The sequence below is a fragment of the Artemia franciscana genome, chromosome 7 (genome assembly GCF_032884065.1).
Source record: "Artemia franciscana chromosome 7, ASM3288406v1, whole genome shotgun sequence".
Classification (NCBI taxonomy): Eukaryota; Metazoa; Arthropoda; class Branchiopoda; order Anostraca; family Artemiidae; genus Artemia; species Artemia franciscana.
The window spans coordinates 54,341,938-54,358,812 of NC_088869.1; the positions used below are offsets into that span (position 1 = coordinate 54,341,938).

Below are 16,875 nucleotides of genomic sequence, written 5' to 3' on the forward strand. Positions count from 1 at the left end.
CTCTTTACTGGAAACAAACTATATTTCAGAAAGTCTTTTATCATACAGTGGAAAATAAAATTGCTGGGACTTCCAGGAGTTAACATTTTCGTATTTCAATTATGTGGCTCTAAGCTATATAGACAGATTCGCTGATTTTGTTGGTTTGAATTATTATTTTTTTTTGTATTTTTTCTCATCAGCAGTTACAAATAATGCAGATAATTTTCGATAACTTCAAATAATGTTAATTAGGAAAATAAAAGCAACCAAATCAGCAACATTATGTATAGCCTAGAGCTGCACCCAGCCATTAGGGCTAGCAGGATGTAATTACGTTGCAGCAATTATTATATTTGGAAAGAGTATAGACTGGTAAATCAAATGGTATTTATTTACCTAGAAAATCAATTGGAACTACGACAAGTTTACCACCAAATATCCCTGGAAATAAAATTAGAAAATGTCAAAACTTTGCATTGTTAGGTGTTTCAGTGTCAGGGATACTGTTTGACATGTCTATTTAGGTTCCCCTGAATAGAAGAGTTATACAATAAATAAGAAGGGAGAAGAGCATGTCATGAACTGTTTTACCCTAAGAAAGAGAAAACACACTCTTGACAGGTAAAAACTTTATATTATCTGCGTGTGAATTTTTTTTTTTTTTTTTTTTTTTTTTTTTTTTTTTTTTTTTTTTTTTAGGACAAAGCTACGTATTGGTAACTCAATTTATGTGATTAATTTACTGTGTTTTAGCAATTCTTACGTCAACTTAATAATTTTAAATGTAAGCTTAAACATTTTTCTCATCTATACCCTAATACAAGAAGATGTGTTCACGAAAACCATAGAAAGCTTGATTTCACTTAAAGCTTAATCAGTATAAAACCATTTGAATGTCAAATATGACCTTTAGTCTAGGGCATTGCGATTTTATACAAAAACTGGGAGTGAGAGAGAAGTAAAGGTATACAGAGAAGTATGGATAGCAGGCTAACCAGAACGCATTATGCCCAATATCGCTAATCACCACAATATATAAAATATCTAATAAAAATAAACCTATGTCCTAGTTTTTCTCAATGAGACTAAGCAAATTATAACCTACTGCACACAGACAAACCGGATTTTTCTTTTTGAGTGGGGTCGGGATAATTTGTAGGGACCGAAGTAAATTTTCAGCTTCGAATCAGCACTATTTAAAACTTTTTTGAATGTTGGCCATATGATTCTGCAAATACCTTAAGTGTATTTTACAAAATGTAGCTGTCAAACAGTTCGTGGTAACGAACTGTAGTAAGGAGTGACCCGGCTCAATAGTAACCAAAACTCTAAAAAATGGAATTTTGATATCAATAGCTACATCAAAAGAATTGCAATTTAATGCTGATTTTATATATATATTTTCAATCAAGTTTAGTCTTACCAATCAAAAGTTACGAGCCTGAGAAAATTTGCCTTATTTTAGAAAATAGGGGGAAACAACACCTAAAAGTCATAGAATCTTAACGAAAATCACACCATCAGATTCAGCGTATCAGAGAACCCTATTGTAGAAGTTTCAAGCTCTTATCTACAAAAATGTGGAATTTTGTATTTTTTGCCAGACGGCAGATCACAGATGCGTGTTTTTTTTGTTTTTTTTTAGGGGTGATCGTATCGACCCAGTGGTCCTAGAATCTTGCGAGAGGGCTCATTCTAAAGGAAATGAAAATTTCTATTGCCCTTTTAAGTGACCACAAAAAATTGGAGGGCACCTAGGCCCCCTCCCACGCTAATTATTTTCCAAAGTCACCAGATCAAAATTCTGAGATAGCCATTTTATTCAGCATAGTCAAAAAACCTTATAACTATGTCTTTGGGGACGACTTACTCCCCCACAGTCACCGTGGGAGGGGCCACAAGTTACAAACTTTGACCAGTGCTTACATATAGTAATGGTTATTTGGAAGTGTACAGACGTTTTCAGGGGGATTTTTAGGTTGGGGGACGAGTTGAGAAGAGGGGGATATGTTGGGGTAACTTTCCTTGGAGGAATTTGTCATTGGGGAAGAAAATTTTCATGAAGGGAGCGCAGGATTATCTAGCCTTATTTAAAAAATACAATGAAAAAACAAATATGAAAAAGTTTTTCAACTGAAAGTAAGGAGAAGCATTAAAATTTAAAACGAACAGAAATTATTACGCATATGATGGGCTCACCTCCTCCTAATACCTCGCTCTTTTTAAAGCTAAAGTATTTTTAGTAATTTCAACTATTTATTCTATGGCTTTTGTGATTCAGGGGTCATTCTTAAGAAATTGGAACAAAACTTAAGCTTTAGTATAAAGAGCGAGGTTCTGACGAGGGGGTGAACCCCTTTGTATACGTAACAAAAACAGGAGAATACAGAAGTTCGCTACGTAAGCTAATTTGTAAGTTACGTATATCTTTTACTAATAAAAACATTCGTAAAAAAAATTAAAAGTTCTAGTTGTTTTTAAGTAACCAAAAATTGGAAGGGCAACTAGGCCTCCTCCCCCGCTCCTTTTTTCTCAAGATCATTTAATCACAACTATGAGAAAGCCATTTAGAAAAAAAATATGCAAATTTCGTTTTAATTATTCATCTGCGGAGAGCCAAAATCAAAACATGCATTGATTCAAAAACCTTCAGAAATTAAATAAAAAAACAAGTTTTTTTTTAACAGAAAGTAAGGAGCGACATTAAAACTTAAAACGAACAGAAATCACTTTGTATATGAAAGGAGATGCTTCCTCATCAACGCCCCACTCTTTACGCTAAAGTTTCTTACTGTTAAAAAGTAGAGTTAAGAGAAAGAGTCAAATTTTAGCGTAAAGAGCGGGGCGTTGATGAGGAAGCATCTCCTTTCATATACGAAGTAACTTCTGTTCGTTTTAAGTTTTATATGTCGCTCCTTACTTTCTGTTAAAAAAAAACTTGTTTTTTTTTTATTTATCATACTGAGTTCAAAGGGATTGACATAATTAAGACTGAGTTACACGAGGGTTTGAGCTGCATGGGATTAAAATGAATGAAAGTTAAGTTGAACGTAAATTGAATCCAACTGGAGTTGGGTTGCAAGGGGGTTGAGTTGAACAGGGCTAAGTTCCATGGGGGGTTGAGGTGCATGTGGGTTGAGTTGAATTGCTTGGGGTTGATTTGTGTGTGGCTGGTTTGAATGTAATTGAGTTGCATATGCTTTAGTTTAATGTGTCTTAAGACAGACACCCAGGTTGCCAATTTAGGCACCCTTTGACAATAAATGAAAAAAAAAAATAGATCATAGATTACATGTCTCTTACCTGTCTTTCGTTTATCTTTTTCGCTAGAGCTGTTATCCTTTAGTTTACCTGTACATAAGATAGAGCATGTATCATTACTTTCTAGGAAAAATAAGTCGTTGATTTTTGTGACTTCACAGTTTTGTTCTGAGAGGGGGTAAGGGTAATGTATCAACAGATTTCACCTTCTAAATATGCAATCTAAATTATGTCTTCTAAATATACTGTTGACTTTGCATTCTTTGTCCAGCAGTTTTATGAGTAATGATCTCATTACTCCGGATACATGGAGGCATTATCATGTCATCTACATTACTTATTTGACTTTCCAAAGCACTGATACCAGCATCACCGTAGAGCATAGATAGAATTCCTTGGTAATTGTATTAAGTTTTATTTTTTCAAGTCAACAGCTTGAGGAGGTATAAAACTGAATTTAAAAAAATGTTTTTAACAAGATTTTCAAAAGGGTGTATACCGTTAAAAATTGTTGAAAACTTTTCTCCAAAATACAATAAGCAAGCCAAATTATGGATTCTTGTAGAAAAAAATCAAAATATATAAAATGTTATTTTCTTTTTCCATTAAAAAGACTATGCCAATAAAAAACGAACAGAAATTTACTTAAAAAACTTCTCCCGCAGAATGGGTTTGACTATTTGACTTAGTTTCTGCTCATTTTGGTTTAATGAAGCTCTTTAATTTGTGAAGTTGCTGATGGTGTCTTAGGAATATTAGTGAAAAAAGCTTTAGGTTTAGTAAACAGTAGAAGGGTTTGTACAAGAATTATCTGAGTGATAGGTCGTATGAAAACAAAAGGAATGTAAAGAAAGTGGAGAAAACATTAAAATATGAACTAAGGAGTTGTAAAGTGGAAGCCATGGATAAAATGGCTGAGGATCTGGAAGATGCAGCTGGACGGCATAATAGCAAAATATTATACTGGAATGTTAATAAATTGAAAGGGAGTAGCCAATCCGGACTAGTCCCAGTTAAAGATAGAAATGGGGCCACAATTAGTAATAAGGAAAAAGTTAAAGAAAGATGGGCGGAACATTTTGAGATTGTGCTAAACCGAGATACAATTGCAGGAAAAGATATAGATGAAAATGAAAAAAATTGTGATACCTTGGATGTGAAGGAAGATTTATTTAGTGAGGAAGAATTAGCGACAGTACTAAAAGGATTAAAAAATAATAAGGCTCCAGGTGCTGATAGTATGATTGATGAGTTTCTTAAATATGGTGGCTATGAGGTTGGGAATAAGCTACTGAAGATTATGAACATGGTTTTTGAAAAAGGGGAAGTACCCAATGATTTTAGGAAAACCTTGATTAAACCACTGTATAAGAAAGGTGACAAGAGTGAGTGTCGTAATCATCGAGGCATTAGTCTGGTCTCTGTAGGTAGCAAAGTACTGAGTAATATGATACTTTTTAGACTGAGACATGCTGTAGACAAAGTTTTAAGGGAAGGACAATGCGGTTTTAGAAAAGGTACAGGATGTGTCAACCAAGTTTTCACTCTTAGTTTAATAATTGAGAAGTCCCTTCGTTGTCAAACATCTTTGGTCCTCAGTTTTATCGATTGTGAGCAAGCTTTCGATTCTGTTGATAGAAGAGCGTTAGAAAAGGTCTTATCCTTATATGGTATACCAGAAAAATACATTAAAGTGATTTGTGCTATGTACGAGAATAATATTGCTGCGGTTAAGGTAGGAAATGAGGTTAGCAACTGGTTTTGTATTAAATCAGGAGTTAAGCAGGGTTGTGTTCTCTCCCCCTTTATATGGATCATTTTGATGGACTTCGTCTTAAGGAGCACAGGAAAGGCAATTGGAGACCACGGAATCAAATGAGAAGGAAAAATGCTCCCGGACTTAGATTATGCTGATGATTTAAGCATATTAGATGAAAGTGTGAGCAAAATGCATGAATTTTTTAGAGTTTTTGCGAGTTCAGGGTGCTAAATAGGCTTGAAAATTAATGTTAAGAAGACTAAGTCACTAAGGCTAGGAATAAGTGAAGATGAAAAGGTGACATTGGGTAACGAAAAGATAGATCAGGTTGGGAGCTTCACTTACCTTGGTAGTATTATTAGTAAAGATGGTGGGAGCAGTGAAGATGTTAAAAGAAGAATAGCTAAGGCTCAGGGTGTTTTTTCACAGTTAAAAAAAAGTTTGGAAGAATAGAAAGATAAGTCTGCAAACCAAGATAAGAATATTGGAAGTTACAGTGATGACAGTGGTCAAATATGGCTTTGAAGCACGGGCGCTCCGAAAAGCAGATGAAAATTTACTAGATGTTTTCCAGAGAAATTGCCTACGGATCGTTCTGGGTACCCGGCTGACTGACCGTATTTCAAAAAGTAGGCTGTACGAAAAATGTGGTTCAATCCCGCTTTCTAGGGCTATATTGAAAGAAAGGTTGAGATGGCTAGGCCACGTTCTGCGGATGAAGGATGACAGATTGCCGAAGATTGTCCTTTTTGGCCAACCGTCCGGGGCTACAAGGAAAGCAGGTCGTCCTTGTCTGGGTTGTGAGGATGTCATAAATAAAGATTTAAAGGAGACGGGAACTTCCTGGGAGGGTGTAAAGAGGGAGGCCTTGAATAGATTAGGTTGGAGGAGGAGCGTGCGTAGCTATGTTGGCCTCAGGCGGCTTGGTGCTGCAGTGAGTTATTATTAGTAGTAGTAGTAGTTTAATTCTCTTTGAAAAAGTTATTTTATTCAAAAAGCTGTTCTAAATTAACCAGCTTTCCAAAGCAGAGATGCCTTCATCACCCTTTTTAGATTAGACTTTCAAATTTCTTTGGTAATGAGATTAGCAAGCTTCTACCAAGAATTTTGATCCAGTGATCCCTCACTCGGGTATCAAAGCATCAACTATAATTTTAGTATATTCCCCGTCCCCATTCCAACTGAAAGGTCATTGATAAAGAAAAGTTATAATACCCTCCCCACAATTAAAGTTCTAGGGGTGTTGGTCAGTTTTTAATGTCACTTATGAGTATGTGGAGAGTGTACGAATCTGCTTCGGGACGATAGGCCAAAATATTCGGGCTTTTATAATTAATAATGAAAAGGTTTCTTTTTCCATTGTCTTATTGAAAGATTATGCTGTTTTTTTTCACTTCCTTTTAATTGTAGCACTTTGTTTGAGTGGTCAAGATCAAACAAATTTATATTTGAGAATATAGATTACGAGCCATTGACCTCGTTCGTCATTTGATTTATAACTCACTATGTATTATACATCTAGTGAAAGCTATTAAAAGTATTGAAAAGCCTTCCTAAAGATGTAAAAAAAAATCCTATTTACTACATCTGCTTCGTTCAGACACAGAAATGCGAATTCAGTGAGTCTTGATGCAAAGCACTGCACCTTCTACTAACATGGCTATGTTTTTAAAGTAACAGAAAGTGGTTTTTAGTCACAACCATTTGCATCCCTAAAGACCATCCTCGGAGGAAAACTCAGGAAAACTATCTATCGAGGGGAGGAGTTAAAAACGATACTTGTGCATTATATAATACACACTAGAGAACTTGCATCACGATTCATGAGATATAACCTGGTTTTCACGGTGGACAAACCAGACAAGTAGCTTCGGCTCGCAGGGAAAATACATTGTAGCTATATTTTGACTAAATATTTTGTTGGTATTTAGTTTAGCTTCGGTTAGTTTGGGTTATGTATTTAATATAATGCGCTCTGGGCACCCCCCTTTCATAGTACTTTCTTGTAGTTTTCATAATTTTGTTAATAAAATATTATATTTTCATCCTATTCTGTTATATTTAAATGAGCATGAACCAAACTTCACTTCTCGAGTGTGTATTATATAATACACAAGTATCTTAAAAGCATACTGCCTTGTCTCAGAGGTTAGCTTTGCACTCTCTTCGGAGGGCTCTCTGGAAGTTCATGAGTTCTAAAAGCAAGGGGACAATACCCACCCTTTCCTCCAAGTTGAACCGATAGTTGCCTGAGGGGTTGGTGCTATTTATGGAGAAACACTAAGATGGAAAAAAAATATACCGTTAGATGATCCATAACAGGCTATTATCTAATGTGATAATTACCTCCATCAAAGCTGTGCCCCAACACCCCCAGGCCCCTTACGGTGCCACATATAGTCTTATGCCATATACAAAACTTGCCCATTTTTTCAGCTTGGCACAATTTATCGTTGCAAAGTAACTGTTAATAAGAGATGAGTGCAGGAACCCAAAAAAGCAAACCGACAGAAAATCAAAGCTTTTTTTATATAGTCTAGGGATATATTTGGCCGCATTAGAGGGCGTGGACTGTTGTTTTCAATGTAGAAAAGATAATATTTCGTACCAGTTTTGGATGGGGAATCGAATAGCACTGCACTTTTGCTATTATAGTACTTTCATAAAAACAATAATGAAGAGGCATGAAAACCCTATTTATGCTTTTTTTCTGTCAAGAGTTGATTCAAATACAAATAGAGCTAATCTGAAGAAAAATTCGGCAAACTTGCGCACAGTATAGCCTGAACGGTGCTTATGTGTTGTATAATACACACTCGAGAACTTGTATCGCGAGCATGAGACACTACCTGGTTTTCAAGGTTTTAATTAGCTTAAATCATTATTAAATAATTTAATTAGCTCAAGGTTTAATTAATCGGGTTGGTGGGAAACTAAATTATAGCTATATTACAAATACAGAAGAAAAAATAATGAGGACTTTTTTTTCAAGACATTGAACGAAAAAACCTATTTGAATATTTCGGCCCTATATCTAAGGTCCGTCTTCAGCAAAGAAAATATTAAACTATAACACACTTACAATAAAAGTTCTTGGTTAAAAATTCATTTTTTCAAAAATAGCCTTGGTATCATTACTTCTTACGAAAAGTTCAGCCAAGACTGTGTGATAAAAGCTAACATTTTACAAGCTAAAAAGGTTCAATCGTTTCACTAACTAGATTTATTAAAAATTGGAATAATTTCTTATTGCGATGTTTGCCTTCTCTGGAGCTAATCTTGTAGTTCTTTTGGGATTGGGCTTGTTTTTATTGGTTCCTGTTTTGTTTTATTTTGAATTAGATTATTTTATATAATCTTGTTCCTAAATTTCGGTGGGTTCGACCAATGTAATAATTTCCACAACTACATGGTATTTGATAAACTCCTCTTAGACAAGTAACTGAGGTTTTATCCTTACCAGAATTGAGAATATTCATTATACTTGAATTACCTATGAAGACAACACGTAAATTATTTTTTAAAGAAACTTTTTTCAGTTTGAAGTAATTTTCGAAATATAAGGTAGGTAAATCGTGTTTGTGGGTAATTTCAATTTGGAATTATGACGAAAGTGAACTTAAAGGTTTTCTAGAACATTTAAATACTTATGATAGAAACCTTTAATTCACTCTAGAGACCGAAACAGATAAATAAATACCTTTCCTAGATGTATTGATAATACGTAGTGTGAAAAAACATGATTTTACGGTTTACACAAAACCTACACATAATAATAGTTACCTTCATTTCAAATTTAACCATCCTCCACAGGTTAAAAGAGGCGTTGTAATCTCTTTTGTGGATAGAGTACTTAATATCTGTTCAGAGCCGTATATTAAAAAAGAATTAAATTTTATTAGACACACTTTGTGGCAACGGGTACCCAATTTCCTTAATAAATACTGTTATTGCTCACAGATTAAAGATAAATTCTTGTAAAGCCATAATTCCCACACCAGTAAACGATTCGAATAAACCCACAAGCACGATTTACCTACCTTATATTCCGAAAATTACTGAAAAATTACAAAATTGAAAAAAGTTTGTTTAAAAAATAATTTACGTGTTGCCTTCCAAGTAATTTTAAGTATAATGAATCATCTCAGTTCTGGTAAGGATAAAACGCCAGGTAATCGTGTAAGAGGGGCTTATCAAATACCATGTAGTTGTGGAAATTATTACATTGGTCAAACCCACCAAAATTTAGGAACAAGATTACAGCAACACAAAGAAAGTATTGAAAAGGCTTTAAAATCTAAAAATAGCTCCATATCTTTCGATTCAGCTTTAAGCAATGATATTTTTGAAAATCCCAACCATTATGTTCAATTTGACGAAACAATTCTAATTAGCATTGACCTATGAATCAAACAAACTGTCCGCGAGGCAATCGAAATCAAAAGAAACTTAAATAATAATACATCCCTAAACAGAGACTTGGGTGAATACACACTTAACCCTATGTACACAAAATTAATTATAGGATATAATCTAATTCGAAATAAAACAAAAATAGGAACCAATAAAAAGAAGCCCAATCCCAAAAGAACTACATGATTAGCTCCAGAGAAGTCAAACATGGCAATAAGAAATTATTCCAATTTTTAATAAATACAGTTAGTGAAATGAATGAACCTTTTTAGCTTGTAAAATGTTAGCTATATATCACACAGTCTTGGCTGAACTTTTCGTTAAGAAGTAATAATATTATTTTTTTTAAATAAGGCTATTTTAAAAAATGGATTTTTAACCAAGAACTTTTATTGTAATTGTGTTATTGTTCATTATTTTCTTTGCTGAAGACGGCTCTTAGATGTAGGGCCGAAATATTCAAACAGAATTTTCGTTCACTGTTTTGGGAAAAAAAAGTCCTCATTATTCTCTCTTCTGTATTTGTATTATGGGAAGGCAGTGTGGTCTTCTTCATTATTTATAGCTATATTTTAATCAAATATTTAGTTGTTATTTTGGTTAGGTTAGGTTACGTATTTAACATAATGCGTTCTGGGAGACCCCCCGTCCATAATTCTTTGTTGTAGTTTTCATAATTTTGTTACTAAAGTATTGTGTTTTCATCATATTTTGTTTTATTTCATCAGTATTCACCAAACTTTACTTCTCGAGTGTGTATTATATAATACATAAGTACCGCCTGAAATATATAAGGCCCCGTCAGATGGGGTCTGGGGAATAATTGCAGTAGCAGGGATTATTAAATTTGGAAAGATCGCTTAATGGGAAATCCACTGGTGTGCTTTCTGGTTTTCCATCTGATTTCTGTCCTATTACAATAACCGCATGATGAGTACCCAAGACTCCAAATTTCTATGAATAAACAAAATGTAAAAAATAGTAATGTAATAACAGTAAAATGTAATCAAACAGCTATTACACTAGACCAGAACGTGTGTCCTGTGAAAATTGTAGGTACTTACGTATTATAGTAGGCTAATCACACATGGACGGCGCCACTAATGTATAGTGATAGTTAAAAGCTAAATCTTTGCATCAGTAAAACCTTATTCCGAACGGACTCTAACCAGACACTGAGTTCTTTTTGATTAGATTTGTTCCTTGCTTATATAGTATAAATGTGGGTAAAGTAACCTAGTGGCCTAACCTAACCTTTCCAATATCGCCAAAGATTACAAAATAAATGAGTTTTATGGCCTTATTCCAAGTATGGTCGATATAATACGTAAGTACCAAATCAGGGGGAAGTGCACTTCCTTTTTGTGGTTAAGAGCACCCTTTACTTTATTATGCTGCTAAACCCCCTAGTCTTAGAACTTTTTTACAAGATTATACTTACCACACTATGTGTTAAAATGATGGCCAGCCGATTCCTTTTAAATGTGCACTTATAATAAGTAGTAACTATACTGTGAAACAACAGTTGCTAACTAGACTGAGACAACTCAGGCACTGATTGAGCGTCAAACAAAAAAATTAATACAGTATTCCAAGCACTAACGATGCGCCGCATCGCTTTAAGCAACCCTTGCTTGATACCCGATGAGACACCAAAATCTCTTGGATTTGTCAAAGACAATCCTTAGTATTTCTTCAGCTTCAGCATTCTATAGTAATCTATACGACAGGTAAAACAGCAGAAATGTCAATTCTTTTTTTCTGAAAGCTCCTTTGAAGATTCCTCCTATTCCATCGTATTTTCAGCTTACTTAATTCACTTCACTATGTCCCATTCACTATGTGATTTTACTAATACCAAGTTTTAAATCGATTATGTTAAAACTTTTTCAACCACATATATATATATATATATATATATATATATATATATATATATATATATATATATATATATATATATATATATATATATATATATATATATATATATATAGTTTTATTTTTTTAAGGAAAAGACCTTCATATGGAGATTTTGTTAATGGCGGGTGCAAAGTTAAATAAAGAAAGCATGGGTGAAATCAGTAAAATGTAAGTTAAGAACGTATGACAACAACCAGCTTACAAGAAGATGTAGTTTTCTTTTGAAGGTTTTCTTTGAGAATCAGTAAATAGTCAATGAAAATTCACGGACAAAAAGCCATGTAAAATTCAATTAGTTTCATCTTTTCTTCTAAGTTTAATGTGGCAACACTGAAAAAAATGTGATACTATTCTAGAAACTTCATATTTCTAAAACTATGAAAAGAAAATTCATAGAAAATTTTGGTTTCCACGTATTAGTAGAGTTAATATGAGTCCACGTGGCAAAAAAAAATTATTGCGATTTCCTTGTGCTTTAAGATGTTATTCATTTAGTTTTTCTTCTGACAAGGGTAGCCTTGTAACCTACTGGATAAAAACTATTGGTACATTTCCAACTTTTGAATCTCTCCTAGCACTCGACAGCTCCAAGATTCTTGGCCTCGATGGCAAATGCTGAGAGAGCTCTTAAGACTTTTAGAGACAATTGTAGTTCCACGACGGACACGATCAAGGCTAAAGAACTTATCAAATCTTTTGTCTTGAAGTGGAGTTTCCGACATGTGTGCTATTGGTACATTTGTTGGAGTATTTTACTATTTGTCTATAGTTATGTTTAAACATAACTATGGCTGAATTGAAATCCTTGCAGTTGATTTAAAATTTCTAAAAAAAAATTTTAAATGAAATTGTGTTTGCTAGAAAATAGCAATTTAATCACTGAATTGACCAGTTTAAATACCCCAAGTTGAGCATTCCTCTACTTTAGCACCAACGTAAAATGTGGATTGGGCTTAGCTCAGTACCAGTTTATAGGTTAGAAATGATTTAGCAGAAGAAGAAGAATGGCGAAGAATATGGTGGGTCCATCCTAATTGTCTTTCGCATGAGTGTAAGGTCCAATCTGCTCTTCACAATGTTTAGATAATCTTTCTAAAGTTTATTATTTTTTGTACCTTTACTACATTGAAAACAAGAATTTAAGAAAGTTTAAGAGAGAAAACGGATTTAATTTAAATCAAGCAGTTAACAGGACGTACTAAAGACAAAACACAGCAAAAATTATTAATGAATAAGAAAATCTGAATATTTCAACTCCACATCCGGATCCTTTATCAACAGTAAAGAAAAAACAAGATAAAAGACAAAAATAATTTAAATCATTTTTAAGAAACACACAAAAAAAACATAAAAAGAAAGAGAGAAATAAAGAACAAAAGACAAACAAAAAGATAAAACTCACATCTTAACAAAACTTTTTCAATACTACTTAACTGTAACACAGAATAGAAACACCAAAATCTCGAGAAAATTTTTTTCCCCTATAGGAACAGATTGGAAAATGGGATCTGTCTAAAATAAAATACTATATTTATTTGAAAGAAATTTATAAAAAAGAAACAGGTCAACACCCCTGATCAAATTTACAGGTTAAAATCTTTGAACTATTTAGATTTGATAAAACAGGTCAACAAAACTTATGCATAATGAATTAATTGGCTTTTTACTTTGCCTGTTTAGGTGCAGTCTGTTGATTCTTACGAGCCTTGACCTCTTTCCGACTTCTACTCACAGGGTTGTCACTTCTGTTACTTGCACCTTAAATGAAACTACTATAAATTGAATTCAGTCTAAAACCCCAGGGGTCTAAGAAACTAGCCACCATTGAAAACAAGTCAAATGTGCGTAGAAAGCCGAATTGACAAAGCTGTATTTTGTGGTATGGAAGAATTTTGACGAGTGATAAAACTGTAAAAATATTGAGTCATTCTAGGCTGGAAAGCTGCTTCTTCAAATAAAACCCACCGTTTTGCGTGCCTGTTTGTTTCCATCGAATTTCTGCTGTAATTTCGTGCAAGTTCCATTGGAATGAACAATATGACAAGATTCTTGCTGTATTTGCTGTGCATGAACCATTTCGCATCAGTAATAAAAAGCAAGGGTCGACAAGGTTAAACTAATCACCTAAGTCTTTAATGGTAGAAAAAACTAAATTGAGCCCTAAATTCTGTTATACAAAACATAAGAAGTTAAAAAAGAATTTTGTGGAGACAGTGAATAAAATACAGCCTAGTTGAACATTTTGGCTACATGACTAATAGTTGCCTTCTGCAGAATATAATACAAACACTAAAAAGAAAAACCCACAACAATTTAACTCACTGAAAGAAGAACCTCTTGATCAAATTAAGATGAACTAAAAACTGCAAAAAAAAATTAAAAATGCATAATGATCTGTGAAAGACCCTTAGATTCATTATTGCTTGAAGATTCGATGAAGGTGTGTATTGGATTGCATGTGTTGCCTGTCTCTGCGTTCAAATCGTTCTCATAAGTATAAAAACACCTATTTAGTAAAATTAGTTCAAAAAATAAATTAATAAAACAAACTTTCTTTTTTGTTATTTCCAGCGCTAAATATATTTTCTTATTTTTTATGGTACTCCTAACATAGCTAAACAACACATTATGGAGGGAATTTAACTCATTCAGAAATTTTTTGATAAAATAATGATGAGCTAAAAAAAAAGGAGACAGATCGATAGCTTGATCATCGCAAGGTTCAGTGAAGACGCGTCTTGGCTTATATATTTTTGCTGTCAGTACGTTCTATTAGTTGTCAAGATTTAAAAAGAACACATTCACCAATATTAGTTCCAAAATATGCAACATTTTATCAAAAAGAAATTAATATAACAAAGATTTATTTTTGCTCTTTCTATGACAGTCTTTTCTATTTTTGTGTCATCATTTTTGTACAATCCTAAAAAGGACTTATGCCGTATTTGCCTCTTATCTCATTTGGACTGTCTTGGCTTTTCCTACAATTAGCCAGGGCTTGATGCCCGCAACTGCTTCAATTTGCATTAAAAATCAATCGACTCGGTCTCGGCCTTAGGCCTCGTACATTGGTTCACAACACATTTCGATGTCGGAAGGTTTCGTCAGAAAAAAAAAGTGAAAAACAATTTAGCTGCAAAATAAGGAAAAAAAGTTGTTTCTTAACTCGAAAATGGTATTGTATAAGTGAAAGATTCGCTTGGAAAACAACACATTTCACGTCTTTTTTGACATATTTAACATACAAGAAATGGATATTAGGGTATAAAGTGCCAGGACAATATTTATACCTAGTTGTCGATCGGATACTTTTAAAGTGATTTCAAGTAAAGATACCGAAATCTTTTCAATTATTATTACCATTCACGCATTTGCAACAACCATTAATTTTTTATATTATTACCTCTCCCCTACTGTTATTATATACAGTCAGTGCAAGATTGGAGAACTCAAACTAGTATAATGACAGTGTTTTGTATTTAAAACGCGCGAGGTAATAAACAGGAAGTAATTAGCAACTCTTGTCAATGGAAGCCAAAACTCAATAAACCAAATTTCTGAAAAGAGAATTTATAAACCAAAGGAATGCATTTGTACCTGATTAGAAAATGAATTAAGAAAAGGCACAAAACGATACTGTAATGTAAAAAACAGGGGTAACGCACCACAGTAAAAGTAAAGAAATGTCATCTGATATAATAAGAATTAAATATTTGGGGCTGGTATTATACATGTATATTGGATCATGTTTGCATATAACAGAGATCCTGGTTTTGCCTTCGAGAACTTAGGGAAATCGATTCATTAGGTTTATTTCTATATATTGCATTAAGTAAAGAGCCTTATTTTATAAAACTTGCTCCAAAATGTTGAACCCAAAATGTTCAAAACTTAATAATCCCCGATTTTTGTGATAATTGATTTTTTCGGGTATTCTTTTAATGCCTCAAATTTTAAACTGATCAGAAAAAAGATCAATTTTTCAGCTGACAGTACGTTAGCAACATTAAAATTAAAACAAAAACATAAATTATTCCGTGTATGAGGGTATTCTTGATTTAGTTCATCATCTCCTTAACATTCCTTGTAATTTTTACCCTTAGCTTCATTAGTAGAGGTTGCAGCAGTAGTAATGGTCATAGAAGTGATAGCAGTAGTAGTAGTAGTAATAATAGTGGTAGTGCAACGTTAGTAGTGTTTGTAGTAGTAATAGCATGAGTATGAGCAGCAGTACTGGTGGTAATAGCAGTAGAAGTAGTAGCAATATAATGCAAAAATTGCCTTTTGGTTAGTTCAACATCCTACAAAACACGCCCTGAAAGTACAAGTTTGACATTTTGTCACAGTTTCAAAAGAACTTTAAGACTATAACGTGATGAGCGACGGATTGAGGAGGGTGCAGTTCCACTTACATATAAAATAATTTTTGTTCGTTTTAAGGTTTTAATGCTGCTAAAAAAAATGTTTTTTATTTAAACTGTCTTGAAAAACTTGTCTGTTCTATTTACATAAAAAAACTTCTTGCGTGTGCAGCTGCTTCCGACGTTACGTATAACAACTTGTCACTATGACTGTGGATGATTGACAGAGTGACTGTGACTACATATGACTGGGAGTAGTTGCGGCTGCTACTGCGACTGAAAATGGACAAAAATCAAATAAACCATAATAGAAAACAAACATACACCCATAATATAACAACGATACACCCATAATCATATATTTTCCCTTTTCCTAATGATAAATTTTTCATGGGAACGATAGGCAAGTTGCATAACTTATCCATTCTCATTCAATTCGCCCCCATAGGCTGTGGGATTTATGGAAGTGACAACGAAATGATATCTATTAGACCTTAAGAGTAGTTTCAACGAAATGACAATTCCAAAATTTCTCTCACTATTGAGCAGAAGGGGTCCTAGAAGGGAAGTAAGGAGGGAGAAGGTTTGATATCTTCAAGATCTCTTAAATATACCTTGAGATTTTCAACAACCATCAGTCCTTCTTTAGATATTGCTAATATTTATTTTTCACAGCCAGCAATCATATAGTGCTTGGATTATGTTCAGCATCCCTCTCAACATTAATTTAGAGTTTCACCGTTATACCCTAAGCTTTTTTGAAGACCAAGGATCAAACCTGCCCTCTTTTCCAATAAAAATCCTTATATGTTAACATTGGGCAAATTGGAGAGCTTATGGCCCTTGCTCAGAGACTGGGGAGAGGCGTGTCAACCTCAAAGACATAGTTATTTGACCTTTGAAGTATTTTAAATCAGATGGCTATCTCAGAATTTCGATATGATGCGTTTTGGGGGAAAAGACTTGGAAAAGGAGGGTGGTTGCCTTTTGACCACTTCTGACACGTTAACAAGGGCACTATGACTTTTGATTACCAATCGAAGCTTACACGATCATCAGTTTCATAAAATCTTTATATGTTAAATATATGCAATTTTTATAACTTACAGTGCTGACGATGGGACGTGGATTTAACTTCGGAAGTATAGTTATGCGGCGTTTGGACTATTTTTAAAC

At 33.7% G+C, this 16,875-nt stretch overlaps 1 protein-coding gene across 2 annotated transcripts in view; it reads right to left on the bottom strand.

Annotated features, from left to right (window-relative positions):
- Positions 1-10,972, bottom strand: part of LOC136029467 (helix-loop-helix protein delilah-like) — a 34,753-nt gene extending 23,781 nt beyond the window's left edge. The window contains exon 1 of one of the 2 annotated variants that reach the window (XM_065707887.1): positions 10,857-10,972. The gene's annotated coding sequence lies outside the window, so the exon portion shown is untranslated. Of the gene's footprint in view, positions 1-378; positions 2,504-10,856 lie in introns of those variants that run through there. The other variant, XM_065707890.1, reaches the window with a different exon arrangement.
- Positions 10,973-16,875: the final 5,903 nt, after the last annotated feature.